This window comes from Chlorocebus sabaeus, chromosome 7, assembly GCF_047675955.1.
Source record: "Chlorocebus sabaeus isolate Y175 chromosome 7, mChlSab1.0.hap1, whole genome shotgun sequence".
NCBI lineage: Eukaryota > Metazoa > Chordata > Mammalia > Primates > Cercopithecidae > Chlorocebus > Chlorocebus sabaeus.
Genome location: NC_132910.1, coordinates 1,470,790 through 1,488,742, shown reverse-complemented (window position 1 = coordinate 1,488,742; position 17,953 = coordinate 1,470,790).

Sequence of the window (17,953 nt, the reverse complement as noted above, 5' to 3'; positions counted from 1 at the left end):
ATTATACAAAACATATATAAGTAGTCTGCCTTCTGTTTACAAGCTGATTTTATTCTTCTGGTTGAACGGTCACAAAACCAAGGCAGCTAGCCTGAGAAGGAATGACAGGAACAGTTTTCAGGGACATAGTAGAGATCACTTATATTTCTGGAAGATGAACTATGCTATGTAAGAACTATTAAGACTGGTTATTTTGCCTGCTGATGGGGAGACAGTGTGGTTAAGAGACCCATGAAATCTTAAACTCTGGACATATTTCCCTACAAATGTGTATTAACACACTTGGTTTAGAAGGAAGTATGAATCATTCAATGGGACCGTCATAACAATATTAGCAGAAAAAAAACAACCAAAAAGCAGATGACCTAAGAAGGCGTGGGCCAGTAGTGTTTTTTTGAATTTGAAGTTTGTTTAGTCATCAAGTCCAGGAAACCACAGTCATATGGCTATGGTAGGCTATATATTTGTCATGACCTCCCTCACAGAGTTATTGTAGAAAAAGAAAAAAGAATGGATGTGCTCACCATATGAAAGCTATAAATGTTATTTAAATATAAGTATTTATATTTGTTATAAATGTAAATTTTAAAATTGGGTAATAATTGGATTTTGCTAGTGTGGCTAAATGTAATTTTGTGGCTTATGACTTGCAAGTAGTTGGAGGCAAAGGTACAAGTACATTCTACTATGTTTCAAAGGCATTTGTCTATTTAGAAGGCATGATGTAATGGAAACAATATTCTCTTTAGAGTTAGAATACACTTTAAATAAAATATTGACTCTTCTTTTTACTACCCCGCAAGGTCAGGAAAAGTTATTTATCTCTGTAAGCTTCAGAGTTTTTTTTAACATGTGAAAATTGGGTTAAAATACCATTCTCATAGAGTTGTGAAAACTAAATTTAGTCAAATCAAATCAAATGAACTAATAAATGTAAAGCACTTGTCATGTTCAGTTCGCAGGGTACTTGTTCTCATGGCAGTGTGTGTGTGGGTGTGGGTGTAGGGGTCATAATCTCTAAGGAGTGGAGACCTCATATAATTTGAAACTGGTACTGGATGTTTCCAAAATACTGCCCCTGCTTAGATTGGCATGTTCTTTTGCTTCTACAAATCAGTCTTATTCCTATAGCATTCATACAAACATGGTTTAAGAAATCCAACACTCATTACAAACTGTGATGGCTTTCATGTTGACAGTTATTTTCTTGTGTTTTCCACAAGTAATTTATTTATTTATTTATTATTATTATTATACTTTAAGTTCTAGGGTACATGTGCATAACATGCAGGTTTGTTACATATGTATACTTGTGCCATGTTGCTGTGCTGCACCCATCAACTCGTCAGCACCCATCAACTCGTCATTTACATCTGGTATAACTCCCAATGCAATCCCTTCCCCCTCCCCCTTAACCATAGGAGGCCAAAGAAACATCTTGACTAGAGGCATTCTTTAATCTTCTTAAAGGAAGACATGTGTATCCTTTCACCCTCTCCTAAGTTTTCTGCATCGTCCCCTTTGAGCTGCATAGAGTTGTTTTCTTATATGGAGAGTAAATTTCACTTTCCTGCATGCATTCACAAATTTTACTCTTGTAATTTTTCTCGACATCAAGAAAAGCAATCAGAGCAAATAAATCTAATACATTTAGCATGCAACATCATATGTCATTTCACATACTGGATGGTCTGACTGATAAACTCTGTTATTAAAGAGATACTACTATATATTAAAACAGATACTACATAGTATCTATTTTAAGAATTAGTACATTATAAATTTATGACTATTTGTCTTAGCTGGCCCTTCAATACTGCCTAACAATACAGCTAGGTTTCCCTGGTCGATGTCAAGCTAGGGTTTATTAAAACCACTTCAAATCTTTCTACTCTTCCCCAGTATGGATGTTCCATTCCTTATTCACTGCACTTGCTTTCAGCAGATGACTTACCTTTCCACTATTGGAAAAACAAAAGAGAAGCCTTCAGATGGACACTCCCTTCACTTCCTGCTATCATGTCTACAGATCTGTACCCATCTGCCCATGTTCTTCCTGTTATAGCAGAAGAGGTTTCCTCATCCCTTGGGAGGCTAATCTTTTCATTGTGCTCTGTATTCATGTCTTCTTCTCTCCTTTTTCTAAACCTGTTTCTCCAGTATTCCCTATTTCCATAAATCCACTCCCATTTACCCAGTTTTGAACTCCAGAAACCTAACACACTAAGGTGTCATCCTTGACTCTATCTCTTTTCTTGGTGCCCTATGCACATAAATATTTATTGAACCAATTTCTTTCCCTCTCATCCCCACTGCCACTACATGGCTCCAGGCCATGGTAATCATCAGCTTGATCACTGTCACAGTCTTCTAATTGGCCCTTCTGCCTTTAATCCTTTTCCCACTCTGGTTTACTCAGCTACGAGAATGATGATTACAAATTGAATTACATCACTATTCTTTTAAAAACTCTTCAATAGCTTCCCGTACACTTAAGATAGAATCTGTTCTCCTTAACATGGGTGGCAATGCCCTGTAGTATCTGGCCCTTGCCCACCTTTCATGCTCATTCCCACCATACCTCTAATACTCCACACTCTATCCATTGAATTTCTTTTAGTTACTTCAATATGCTACCCCTCTATCTCTTCCAGTTCTGTTCCTTTAGCTTGGATTATCTTTTTTCTACCTCTTTCAATAAACTTTTTTCTTAGTTCCCAAATCAGAATAATCATTAAGGTCTACTTATAGGCTTTTTCTCTTTCGGTAGGTTGGTTCCTCTGCAGTGTGATCCATCATCAGTTTACCTCTCCTCATATACTCATTACAACACTCAGTATACTTTTTAATTTTATTTTGAGACAGGATCTCACTCCTCCGTAGACTATGCTGGAGAGCTTTGACATGATTGTGTCTCACTGTAGCCTTGAACTCCTGGGCTCAAGCAATATTCTCACCTTGGCCTCCCTGGTAGCTGGGACTACAGGTGTGCACAACCATGCTCAGCTAATATCTTAATTTTTTGTAGAGATGGGGGTCTTGCTAGATTGCTCAAGTTGGTCTTAAACTTTTGGCCTCAAGCAATCCTCCTGCCTTGGCCTCCCAAAGTGCTGGGATTATAGGATTAAGCCACTGTGCCTGGCCTCAGCATACTTTTTTGAAATTTGCCCTCACGGTAGACAATAGAGTCCACAAAAGAAAGGATTGCTATGTTCTCAGAGCCTGTTACCCCTATCTGGCATGGGGTTAATCATTCATTTAATAATTTCAATAATTTATATAAATTACTCAACTAATTTATTTGAATAATTTTTGAATTATTGAGTAAATAAAACTTCACTGCTTTCTGCATACTGTAACTGTGTTTCAGCTGTTACAAAATTCACTCTTAGAGCAGACATGGAGCTATCCTTCAGATCCTTCTTCAAGACAAAGCTTAGTGCTTAACTGCAAAGAGCATGAGTATCTGTCTTTTAATTATAGATTTGTTTTTTATTTAGGTATGGTGAGGCTAAGTGATCAGAAGAAGATTGCCACTGAAAAGATAGCTTGTTACTCACAGTTCCCAAGAGGAGGGTGCACACCATGCCACACAGTGAAGCATGAGGGTCACTCAGAAGGAAAGGGGTGAAAGAGGTACTATAAGGAAGAACCTTTATTATTGTTTCTGTGGTAAGGAACAGGTGGGACAAGGTAAGCAGGCTTCGGATTGGCTAGTTTGAATAATTTCAGGGGCTCTCAGGTGTAGGGGGTGTCATAGTTGCATGATACTTGGCCCTGGAGTAATTAGGGCAAGGCCCTGATAGTGGCTTGGAGTATAAGAGCTCCATAAGACAGGTGGGAAGGGTTGGCTTGCATATGACAGGCTAGTCCTAAGGAGTCATTTGCTATCTTTAGGAATTAGTTAGCCCGGGGTGGGGCAGTCCCTCCAGGGTCAATAAAGCTGCAGATGTGAAAGCATCAGAAAAAAAGGACATGCTTAGTACAACAGGACAGTCTAACTAATAGGTTTGTCAGGGCCTTCCTCAGCTTTTAAGCCAAGAACATGTTCTTTTCCCAGTGGCCCCCAAGCCAGTGATTGAGCAAGGTCTAGCTATTTCCATATATATGCATATATACAAGAGTCTATATATATACATATATATATACACATATATACAAGAGTCTAGCTATTTCCACTCAATATGGATTTCTCTAACAAGTAATATTTATTTCAAAGTTCCCTGTTGGCCTGGGAGAAATGTTGTCAGATTGTCACTGCTCTCTGACAGCTACCCCTGCCTAGTCCTGCTTCTTTCCGTCTCCTTTAACAAGTGTTACTTTTCAATAAATTTTTGTACTTTAACTTTGTGTGTATTTGCTGTGCTGAAACCCAACTTGTAATAGCTGATACAGAGACAACTCTAGGAAAATAGTCATCAAGATGAGACTTATTATTCACTACCCAGCTGGTAATGAGGACTTGGTGGTAGGTGGCAAGCTGGTAACCTCTAACAAGAGGTGGTAGTCTGTTGAAATTTTCATTAGTAGTGAGGTAGGCCAGCAAGCTAGTAGAGGTGAATGCACAAGCCAGTGTGATGATTCACATATTAAAAGGCATGGGGGACTGGGGTGATAAACATAACGAGAGTGAAATTACATGGTTGCTACTTGGTTGCTTTTATGCCCAATAGGCAGATGATGAAAAGTCGAGGGCAATGAATGTAATTGAAAAAGCTGAGTATGTGATCCAGAGACTCCTTTTGGTAGATTATTAAGAAGCCCTAACCTTAATGGGTGAGCAGGAAAAGATGAATACCAAGCACAGAATTGGATAGAGTGGCTGAATTTCAATGATGGTTAAATGCTCTATTGAAATAGATCTGCTCTTCTGAAGTCAAGACTCTAGTTAAGAAAACCTGGGACCTGATGCATGGGATGTGGACATCTAGCTAGATGGCCTTGAAAATTTTGACTCTGCAGACTTCTTTTGAACCTGTGGCCTTGTGGAAGTGGCCCCACTTTTTTCAGTGAGAGCTGGCACTGTGAAGAGATACTGGGCAGGCCTTTTCCCCACAAGACAATATCTCATAAATTAGGAGCTGTGTGCCTCTCCTCTCCTGGTCACCGGGCCTATCAAAGTTAAGGTGATTTTTTTTTTTTTTTTTTTTTTTTTTTTTTTTTTTTTTTTTGAGACGGAGTCTCGCTCTGTCGCCCAGGCTGGAGTGCAGTGGCACGATCTCGGCTCACTGCAAGCTCCGCCTCCCGGGTTCACGCCATTCTCCTGCCTCAGCCTCCCGAAAAAATAGAAAAAAATTAAGGTGATTATTATCATAACCAGCTGGGAATGTGTCAGGCCTGAAGAGGGAGGAAACAATCTACACTCCAAACATGCTGCATAAAGTAGCCAGCAGGCGGCAGCAGAGACCGTGGGAGTGCCTTCTGTGGGACAGGATCCTGACGGTGCTTGGTCAAGGGGATTGGAGTATAAGGCTGGATGAGGAAAGTTTTGTTAATTTGGGAGTAATCTCTCAGTATACAGGATTTAACACCTGACAAGGTGCCCAGGGAATGGTGTAAACTTGCTGTTGGAGTGACTCTTAGGAGTCTGGAAAAAGTGATGGCCCATCCTGAGTAAGGTTGAAATGCTAGGATTGTTATGGAAGACAGTAGGGGAGGGGATTAAAGGACTCAGAAAACCGGACATGGTGTAATGTATAACCTTATGTGAAGCCAGAAGACCCATTAGAAAATTATATTCCCTGGGAAAGTCCAGATAATAAATGAAGACCGTTAGGAATATGCTGGTGAGAGGAGCTGGTGGAATTGCACTAGGAGAGGATCAATTTGTCTCATTTTCCCTGGGACAATCCAGGCTTTGAAATGGAAAGTATAGCATCCTGGAAACCTCTTCAATCCTAGGCAAACTGGCATGATTGGTCATCTTAGATCAATATCATTAAGTGTTGGCAGGATGGACACACAAATGACATGGCAGCAGTGGGCAAGATGGAGGTCCTGCCTAGGCCCAGCAGCAAGGACTCCCACTTACCAACAACAATGTAACAAATGCCTCCTCAGAATGCCAACCTGCCATCAACCTAGATAATAACTACACCCACTGGATAACTCTGTTACTCAAGGGGGCCAACTGGACAGTCAGTGGCAAGTTAGCTGTATTGAAGCCATTTCTTCTCACAGGAATGGAAATCTATGCCAGATATGGGTTTGCCTTGCCTGCCTAGAGGGCCTTAGCCAACAGCACTCTCTGGGTTGTTGGAAACATTCTAACTGCATAGATACCTTATAACTGAAGGGAGCCTCTCCTGTCTCCCAGAGATTGTTTTTAAATAACTGATTTCATTGTGATTGTTATAAGTCATTAAAATATGTTGTATTGTCCTGCTCATTTGGAAGGGGAATAAATAAATTACTTTCACTTTTTTAACATGTAGAGACAAATTCCAAAGAAGTCACAGGTTGTTTGTTTTGTTTTGCTTTGTTTTCTGCTATGAAATATGTTCTTTTCAGGTTGTGACTAAGTATAATTTGAGTGTGACATAGAGTTGATTTTTTTTCCAATATCATGACATTTATATCTATCTTTTCATCTTAAAGGAATTCTTGAGCAGTAATAAGCCTGTATAATATAGAAGGAAATCAATTATAATCTTTTAAAAGCCAGAGACATTGTCTTATTATGTATTGATGTAGATATATGGTAATATTTTAAAGTAGTTATTTTGGAAAAATATATCTATAACTGTGTAGTGTTGTAATTTAAGGGCCTTAGAACCCATGGTATGAATTCCTATGATGAGTGCTCTTTTTAAGAACCTAGTAAGAACACACACCAGGCTTCTGCACGAACACAAACCAGGCCTCTGGCAAAGATGTAGCCTCACTGGAGAGGGAGAACAAGTAGAAGTGTTGTGGAAAATAAAGTTACATTAAATTTTGACATAAAAACTGTTTTGTTGATTTTTGGTTTTAGATGCTTTAAAGGAAACAACATAGGCTGGGCGTGGTGGCTCATGCCTGTAATACCAGCACTTTGGGAGGATGAGGCGGGCAGATCATGAGGTCAAGAGATTGAGACCATCCTGGGCTAACATGATGAAACCCTGTTTCTACAAAAAACATAAAAATTAGCTGGGCATGGTGGCGCATACCTGTAGTCCCAGCTACTTGGGAGGCTGAGGCAGGAGAATCGCTTGAACCTGGAGGTGGAGGCTGCAGTGAGCAGAGATCACGCCACTGCACTCCAGCCTGGCGACAGAGTGAGACTTGTCTCAAAAATAAAATAAAAAATAAAAAAATAAAGGGAACAACATTTATCTGTTTAAAATGGAGCAATTAGACTACAACAAATAATAATAGCAAACAAATAGTAAAAAGTCTCCCGCCAAGGGAGGGAAGTACCTGGAAATATTTACTAAGGTCTCAGTTGCTCTGGGGATGGATGTGTATTGGGGGAATAAAATATAGATGATTAGGAAGTTCTTAAGAAAATATAAGAAATAAATGGTAGAAAGAAATGTGATAGAAATGTAATGTTGATTATGCCAATATATATGAATTGTTTCAACAGAAATAGTAGAAGACAATGATTCTTCTAATGGTTTTTAAAAGAAGAAGCAGTTAGCAGAAACCAATGCATTAGTAGATACATAACTGAAACAAACAAAAAAAGTTAAAGAGGAAGAACAAAAACAGCAGATTACTACACAGACACAGTATAGGTAGAAGTCCAGAGCAACAACATTAACACAGATAAGAAGTATAATTTGTATCGATAAAAAGTACACAAAAATGCAACATCTTAAAAATGAGAAAAATAATGTAACAACACACACAGAAGAGATGAGAAATGCTAACATTATGTGAAACTATGATAAAAATATTGAATCATAAGAAAATAATTTTATGAAACATGAAAATTATTGAAATTCATTGAAGAAGTAGGAAACTTGAAGTGAAAAATAACCATGGAAGAATGGAAAACATTATGTACAAATTTTTTTTCTAAAATGATCTGGACTCACAATGTTTCAAGAAATAGTTATTTCCTATGTTAACCAATTTTAAGACTAGAACATGCAGAAATCTTTTCAGTTGATTTCATAATGTTCATATTATCTTGATTAATAAAAATCTTGTTAGAACACTCATAAATAGACTAATGTGGCTCTGAGGAATTGTTAACTGTATTTAAGTATATATGGTTATTTAAACATGTACAGTTAATAATTGTATTTAATTATGTACAGTTAATAATTCCTCAGAATTAACTATTTTCTCTAGATCAAGGTATGAAGGGTTGCTTAAGTGGACTTCAAGTCAAACACTGCAATTCAAAATGTTTGTTCTTATGATCAAGTTAGGGTTTGTATTTGAAAATGCTGCCATTGTTTTTGTTTTACTTGTAATAAACATAACACGTCCTGCTAGATCTTTAGTCACACGAACCTTTCATTGAACTTGGGTTTTTTCCTGATTTGGCTCTGGGGATCCTCACGGGAAATTTTATTAAGTATGTTAAGGCAGACCATTTCAACAGCACCTTTCAAAGTTGGTGAAATTTTGCTTAGCTCTCTCTGTTTTTAAGGTTTCATGATATTACATTGGACCCACTCAGATAACTTAGAATTATCTTAACTACATGTTAATACTTGGTAGCTTTATTTACATCTGCAAAGTTCCTTTTGTCAGGTAGCATAACACATTCATAGGCTTGACACTGGCGAAATTAGGTTGTCAGGGGTTTGTCAGGAAAACTTTTCTCTGGGACATCTAACTAACTGGAGAATTTGAATCATTTAGCTCCCAGGCTCCAACGAATGCAGATGATCCCTCAAAGATAACTGGAGAATTGCTATGGATAATAGTGTCTAACAGAATGCCAGAACCTCCTCAGATGGCCCTGGAGGGCCCAGAATTCAGAGGTGGTTTACTTCATGAGGACAGTAAGTCAGGGAGTGACTCAACCTATGACTTTTTCTGTGCTATGATGCTACCATAGTTTATCAGTACAGCCCATGCAAAATATGCAGTAAGTTATGCAAAAATTTTCAAAATACTACATAATATCATCTAATATGCCCACGCCAATAATGCTTATGTGAAGGCTAAGGACAGATGAGGGTAATCTGAGAAATCACTTTCTTTTCCTGACTGTGGAAGCTACTTGTTACCTTTGATTTTTCCCACTAACATTGGTATGACATTAGCAAGGAGGTCTCCAACATCCTCATGAGGCTATTAGATACTGCACTGACCCTCTGTCTGCATCATCACCATCAGTTTCCACAGAACTTTAAGTTACATGATATTCAGCTCTTCAATTATTTAAGAAAAATAGTTTTGGTTCCTATTCTCTGCTTATACCCATTGATCAAGAGTTTCAATTTGATTATTACAAAAATTTCTGATTTTACGTTTTCTCTCAACACTAAAATTCAGCCACAGAATTCTTCAGTTATAGAAGAAGTAATTCCCTTATTCTAACTCCCTGCACTCCTTCATCCAGAACTCTATATTCTCCTTTTATACTCCTCTATATTCCACCACATCTCAAAGGGCCTTTGAGGATCTGGTAGCTTTTTTTTAAAAAAAAAAAGATTGTGTCTGGCGTGGTGGCTCATGCCTGTAATCACAGCACTTTGGGTGGCCGAGGTGGGTGGATCATGAGGTCAAGAGATCAAGACTATCCTAACCAATCTGATGAAACCCTGTCTCCACTAAACATACAAAAATTAGCCAGGTGTGGTGGTGCACACCTGTAGTCCCAGCTACTCATGAGGCTGAGACAGGAGAATCGCTTGAACCTGAGAGGCAGAGGTTGCAGTGAGCCGAGATCATGCCACTGCACTCCAGCCTGGTGACAGAGTGAGACTTCGTCTCAAAAATAATAATAATAATACATAAAAAAATAGATTTTATTTTTCAGAGCAATCTTATGTATGTAGAAAAATTAAAAGGAAAGTACAGAGAGTTTCCGTATATCTTCTTACCACATCACGTGCACAGCCTCCCCTACTATCAACATTTTGAACCAGAGTGGTACATTTGTTATAATTGATAAAGCTACCCTGATATCATTATCAACTAAAATCTATAGTTTACATTAGGGTTCACTCTTGGTGGTGTACATTCTGTGGGTTTTGACTTGTGTACAATAACATGTATCCACCATTATAGTATGGTACAGAGTAGTTTCACTTCTCTAAAAATCCCTGTGCTCCATATATTTATCCTTCCCCACCCAGCAACCCCTGACAACCACTGATTCCTTCAAAATTGACTTCTTTCACTTAGTAGTATACATTTAAGGTTTCCATTGTATGGATATACCACAGTTATTTTTTTTAATCCACTATCCTTCTAAAGGACACCTTGATTACAAGTTTTGATAATTATAATGGCTATAAACAACTACGTGCAGGTTTTTGTATGGACATAAACTTTCAACTCATTTAAGTAAATACCAGAGAGAATGATTGATGGATCATATATAACAGTATTTTGGCTGGGCGCGGTGGTTCACGCCTGTAATCCCAGCACTTTGGGAGGCCAAGGTGGGCAGATCACGAGGTCAGGAGTGCGAGACCAGCCTAGCCAACGTGGTGAAACCCAGTCTCTACTAAAAGTACAAAAATTAGCTGAGCATGGTGGTGGGTGCCTATAATCCCAGCTACTTGGGAGGCTGAGGCAGGAGAATCACTTGAACCTGGGGGGTGGAGGTTGTAGCGAGCCGAGACTGTGCCACTGCACTCCAGCCTGGGCGACAGAGTGAGACTCCGTCTTAAAACAAACAAACAAACAAACCAAACAAACAAACAAACAAACAAACAAAGAGAATGTTTAGTTTAGTAAGAAACTGCCAAACTTTCTTCCAAAGTGGCTATACTGTTACACATTCCCTTGATAGCTTTTTTTTTAAAGCACTTGGGAAATCTATAGCCCAATGCGGGAGTGCCACCAGCATAGTCTCTGGGATACCAAGATCAGGTGCAACAATAGTGTATAACCTTAGGGAAGACTGCTGTGTAGAGTATATTCTCTGAGGGTTCCTCTGGCCATTGCCAGGGTCTAGAGGTCTGCTGAATGGTTCCCTCTGAACTGTTGGCAACTATTAATATTTCTCTTGTAATTTGGAGCTTCAGTTTCCACTCCATCTACATCTATTCATTCTTTCACAGTTCTCGCCTATGCCCAGTTCACTAAGAACTCACTCTAACTTATATCTACCTATCTCAGAAACATTAACCAGAGGCAGAAAATCCAAGTGTTAGGTTCTCAGCTAACTACTGTTTCTGCATACTTAGAAGCATATGGGCCTGGAGGGAGAAGTCACTGTAGTTACTCATTTCCTACCTCAGAAATGTAGCAGACACATTTTGGTTCTTTTAATGAATAAACTTAAGATAGTATCTTTAATTTTCCATCCTTATTTTTGCCAACAATATTGTTACTTTATTATAATATGCCTGATTTTACCGTTTGTTGGGCTAAGAATTAGGCTTTAAATGTCCACATTCTTTTGAACCTATTCTCTGAGTAGATTTGGATCCAGATTCCCTTCCCTACCAGTTACAATCTTCAGATTAAAAATGTGTAAAATGGCTTTTGATTTGTCTTCTCTCCAAAACTTGACCTCAGAAATTTTAACATCAGCTCAAAATACTAAGTTAATACTAGATCAAAATACTAATACTATATTAGTTCATATGCAAGTAGTTTTTAGTTACCGAGTCTTTCTCTAAGTTTGGATGTTTCAGGTACCTCCTTATATGGAGGGTGTTGATACTCTCACTCATTGTTTTCCAGTCTGTTAGCTCATGAGCCCCAGATCACTTCCATTGGTATATGTTTTGAATTACAGTGTGACATTTAGTATTTTTCTGCTTTATTTTATTTAGTGACTTCTGGTGTAGGAGGAGTCTCCTGAGCTTAGAAAATATCAAAACAGTTTAAAAAGTTAGTTTACCAATTAAATCCCATCTGGGCAGTTTGTGGAAGTTTTCTCCCATTCTGTGGGTTGTCTTTTCTCTTTTTTGATTGTTTCCTTTGCTGTGCAGAAGATTTTCAACTTGATGTGATCCCATTTGTCCATTTTTTGCTTTGGTTGCCTGTGCTTGTGGGGTATTATTGCTCAAGAATTTTTTGTCACAGAGTGCTGTGGCTCACGCCTGTAATCCCAGTACTTTGAGAGGCTGAGGCAGGTGGATCACCTGAGGTCAGGATTTTGAGACCACCCTTACCAATATGGTGAAACTCCATCTCTACTAAGAATACAAAAATTAGCCAGGCATGGTGGTGTGCACCTGTAGTCCCGGCTACTGGGGAAACTGAGACAGGATAATCGCTTGAACCCGGGAGGCAGAGGTTGCAGTGAGCTGAGATCATGCATTGCACTCCAGCCTGGGTGACAGAGAAAGACTCTAAAAAAAAGAAAAAAGAACGTTTTGTCCAGACCAATGTCCTGGAGAGTTTCCACAAAGTTTTCTTGTAGTAGTTTCATAGTTTAGAGTTTTAAATTTAAGTTTTTAATCCATTCTGATTTGATTTTTGTATATGATGACAGATGGGGTATAGTTTCATTCTTCTACATATGGATATCCAGTTTTCTTAGCATCATTTATTGAAGAGACTGTCTTTTCCCCAGTGTTTGTTCTTGGTACCTTTGGAAAAAAATGAGTTTACTTTAGGTGTGTGAATTTGTTTCTGGATTCTCTATTCTGTTCCATTGTTCTATGTGTCTATTTCTATGCCAGTACCATGCTGTTTTGATTACAATAGCTCTGTAGTATAATTTCAAGTCAAGTAATGTGATTCCTCTAGTTTTGTTCTTATTGCTTAGTGTAGCTTTGACTATTCCAGGTCTTTTGGGATTCCATATAAATTTTAGGATTATTTTTTCTTTTTTGGTGGAGAATATCATTGGTCTTCTGATAGGGATTGCATTGAATCTATAGATTGCTTTGGATTGTATGGACATTTTAACAATATTGATCCTTCCAATGCATGAACATGGAATATCTTTCCTTTTTTGGTGACTTTTTCAATTTTTTTTTGTTAGTGTTTTATAGATTTCATTATATAGATCTTTCACTTCTTCAGTTGAGTTAATTCCTAGGTATTTAATTCTATTTGCAGCTATTGTAAATGGAATTATGTTTTTAATTTCTTTTTCAGATTGTTTGCTGTTGGCATATGGAAATGCTACTAATGTTTTTGTGTTGATTTTTGTATCCTGCAACTTAACTGAATTTATTTATCAGTTTGAATGGTTTTTTGGTGGAGTCTTTAGGTTTTTCCAAATATAAGATTATGAAGTTGTTTTTTTCTTTTTTTTGATGTAGACACTTATAGCTATAAACTTCTCTCTTAGTACCACTTTTGCTGTATTTCACAGGTTTTAGTGTGTTATGTTTCCATTATTGTTTGTTTCAAGAAATTTTTAATTTCCTTTTTAATTTCTTCAATGACCCACTGGTCATTCAGGAGCATATTATTTAATTTCCATGTATTTGTGTAGTTTCCCAAATTCCTCTTGTTATTGATTTTTAGTTCTATTCTATTGTGGCCAGACAAGATACTGGATATTATTTCAATTTTAAAAAATGTTTTAAGTCTTGTTTTGTGACCTAATCTGTGGTCTATCCTTGGGAATGATTCTTTGCTGAAGAAGAGAATGTGTATTCTGCAGCCATGGAATGAGATGTTCTGTAAATATATATTAGGTCCATTTGGTCTATGGCACAGATTAAGTCTGATCTTTCTTTATCAATTTTCTGTCTAGAAGATCTATCCTTTGCTGAAAGTCAGATGTTGAAGTCTCCAGCTATTATTATATTGGACCTATCTCTTTCTTTAACTCTGATCATATTTGCCTTATATATCTGGGTGCTCCAGTGTTGGGTGCATATACATTTAAAATTGTCATATCTCTTGCTGAATTGACTCCTTTATATTAATATAGTGACCTTGTTTGTCTCTTCATGTAGTTGTTTTCTTGAAATCTATTTTGTCTGATATAAGTATAGCTACTCTTGCTCTTTTTTGGTTTCCACTGGCATGGAATACCTTTTTACATCCCTGTGTCTTTATAGGTAAAGTATATTTCTTGTAGGCAACAGATCATTGGGTCTAAAAAAAAAAAATCCATTCAGCCATTCTATGTCTTTTGATTGAAGAACTTAGTCCATTTACAATCAATGTTATTATTGATAAGTAGGGGCATATTTGAGCCATTTTGCTATTTGTTTCCTGATGGTTTTATGATCTTCTCTTCCTTACTTCTTTTTCTCTTGTCTTCCTTTTAGTGAAGGTGATTTTCTCTGGTGATACAATTTAGTTTTTTGCTTTTTATTTTTTGTGTATCTGTTGTATTTTTTTTTGGTTTGAGGTTACCATGAGGCTTGAAAATACTATCTTATAACCCATTATTTTAAGCTGATAACAATTTAATACTATTTGCATAAACAAACAAACTAGCCAACACAAAACTAACAAAGATTTTATGCCTTAATTTAGATCCCCTACTTTTTAACTTTTTATTGTTTCTATTTATATCTTATTGTACTGTCTTTGTCTTGAATAGCTATTGTAGTTGTTGTTTTTGATTGATTCATCATTTAGTCTTTCTACTTAAGATAAGAGTAGTTTACACACCACATTTACAGTGTTATAATATTCTGTGTTTTTCTATTTATTTCCTATTATCAGTGAGTTTTGTATCATCTTATCTCTTATTTTATTAACATCATTTTCTTTCTGATTGAAGTACTCCCTGTAGCATTCCTTGCAGGACAGGTCTGGTGTTGTGAAATCTCTCAGCTTTTGTTTGTCTGAGAAAGTCTTCATTTCTCCTTCATGTTTGAAATACATATTCACTGGATGTACTATTCTGAGGTAAATATTTTTTCCTTCAGCAATTTAACTATGTCATACTACTCTTTCCTGACCAGTAAGGTTTCTAATGAAAAGTCTGCTGCCAGATGTATTGGAGCTCCAATGTATGTCATTTGTTTCTTTTCTCTTGTTGCTTTTAGGATCTTTTCTTTATCTTTGACCTTCAGGAGTTTGAATATCAAATGACTTGAGGTAGTCTTCTTTGGGTTAAATTGGCTTGGTGTTCTTTTACCTTCTTGTATTGGATATTGATATCTTTCTCTAGGTTTGGAAAGTTCTCTATTATTATCCCTTGAATGAAACTCTTTTACCTCTATCTCTTTCTCTATTTCCTCTTTAAGGCCCAAAACTCTTAATTTGCCCTTTTTAGGCAATTTTCTAAATCTTGTAGATGTGCTTCATTTTTTTCTTATTCTTTCTTCTTTTGTTTCGTCTGATTGTGAATTTTCAAATACGCTATCTTCAGGCTCACTAATTTTTTCTTCTGTTTGATTACTTCTGCTATTAAAAAACTCTGATGTATTCTTCAGTATGCCAATTGCATTTTTCAACTCCAGAATTTCTGCATAATTCTTTCTAATTATTTCTATCTCTTTGTTAAATTTACCTGATTGCATTCCGTATTCCTTCTCTATCTTGTCTTGAATTTCTTTGAATTTCTTCAACATAGCTATTTTGAATTACCTGTTTTAAAGTTCACATACCTTTCTTTGTCCAGGATTGGTCCCTGGTGCCTTATTTTGTTCATTTGATGAGGTCACATTTTTTCCTGGATGTTGTTAATACTTGTAGATGTTCTTCAGTGTCTGAGCTTTAAAGAGTTAGGTATTTATTGTAGTTTTCTCAATATGGGCTTATTTGTACCCATCCTTCTTGGGAAGACTTTCCAGATATTCAAAAGGACTTGAGTGTTGTGATCCAAGCTCTATCTGCTTTAAGGGGGCACCCAAGGCCCAGTAACACTGTGGGTCTTGCAGATTCATAGAGTACCACCTTGATGGTCTTAGAAAAGATCTGGAAGAATTCTCTGGATTACCAGACAGACCCTTGTTCTCTTTCCTTACTTTCTCCAACGTGAATGAAATCTCTCTCTCTCTTTCTCCCCCTCTCTTTTCTAAGACACTTGAAACTGGGGATGGTGTAACACAAGCATCTCTATGGCCAACACTACTAGAACAGTGCTGGGTCAGACCCAAAACCAGCACAGCTCTGGGTCTCACCCAAGGCCTGCTGTAACCACTCCCTGGCTATGACCTATGTCCATTCAAGGCCATAGGACTCTACTATCAGCAAGTGGCAAAGCCAGCCAGGCCGGTATCCTTCCCTTCAGGGTGGTAAATTCCCCCCACCCCTGGGCATGTCCAGGGTGCCTTCTGGGAGCCAGGGACTAGAGTCAAAAACTTTAGAAGTCTACCTGACTTTCTATTGTACCGTGCCTGAGCTGGCACTGAAACCAAAAGATGCAGTCCTTCTCTTTTCCAAAGGCAGAGGAGACTCACCCCATGGCCATCACTGCCACAGGCCCATGGGAGTACTGCCAGACTACCGTTGATGTTCCCCTAAGGCCCAAGGGCTCTTCTGTCAGCATGCGGTGAATTTTGCCTGGCCTGAGATTCACCCTTTAGGGTGAATAGGCTCCCTTCTGGTCCAGGGAGGGTCCAGAAATGCCATCCAAGGGTCAAGTCCTAGCTGGAGACCCCAAGAGCCCACTTGGTGCTCTATCCCCCTTTGGCCAAACTAGTACCTAAAGTGCAGGACAAAGTCCCTTTTGCTTTTCCCTCTGCTTTTCTTAAAGGAAAGGAGTCTCATAGCCACCACAGCTGGGAATATGCTGAGTCTCATCTGAGCCCAGCACATCTTAGAGTCTTACCCAAACCCTTCAACATAGTACCTAGGTATTGCTGCTGGTTCTTCAGGGCCCAAGGGCTCTTTTGTTAGCAGGTGATGAATCCTGCCAGAACTGGGTCCTTCTCTTCAAGGAAGCAGGGAGGGTCCCTTTTGGCCCAGGGTGTGTTTAGAAATATCATCCAGGAACTAGGACCTGGAAAGAGGGCCTCATGACTCTGACCAGTGCCCTATCCTGCTGTGGCTGAGCTTGTATCCAAGATGCAAGACAAAGTCCTTCCCACTATTCCATCCTCTCTCCTCAAATAGAGGGAATGGTTCTCTTTTGGGGATATGAGTTGTGCAGCCTGGGCTTAGGGGAGAGGTGATGCGAGCACTGTCTCAGTTGGTGTCTCAGTAGGTTACATGTCCCCTCCAATCCACTCTCTCTGCGCCCAGTTCAGTGCTGGGAGTCACCTAAGTGTTTCAATCCTTGTTGCCTAGCCTGCCTGTCAAGTTTATTTGGAGCTGCAGTGCACTTTAGCCCATGGTGGTGAGGCTCGCAGGAACACAAGGTTGGACCACTGGGATAGATTATTCTCCTCTGATTATGGTTGTTTTATATACTCCCTCCATGTCAGCTAAGTTTAGTCTATGTTTGTTTTCTGTTATAATAGGGCAGCACTGAGTTTAGTGCCTCAAAAATACTGTCATATCTCTCTGCCCAGCACACCAAAATATTCTTTGCGCCACACCGCTGTTTCCTGGCATGGGGGAGCCATGGTGCCAGTGATTCAGGACTGTTTCTACTACCTTTTCAGTGCCTCTTTCAGTGATATAAAGTTAAAACCAGATACTGTGAGTTCTCACATTATTTTTGGTTCTTATGAAGGTGATCATTTTGTGTAGATAGTTGTTAAATTGGTGTCCTTTGGGGAGGGGGACAATCAGTGGAGGCTTCTATTCTGTTATCCTGGTCCACTCCTCCCCAAATGAATGTTAATAATACACTAAATGGTCAGACTTCACCACTGTACATATATTCATATAACAAAACTGTGCTTTGTACCCCCTAAATTGATACAAATAAAAAATATAATAGAAAATGATTATTTGAGAACATTTTATTGGCATTGCCAGTGATGATTGATTAGATTGTGAAATCAATTTAGGAGATGGGGTAAATGTTTTTTTTTTTTTTTTAAGTAGAATAGAATTGTATAGCATAGAGTAC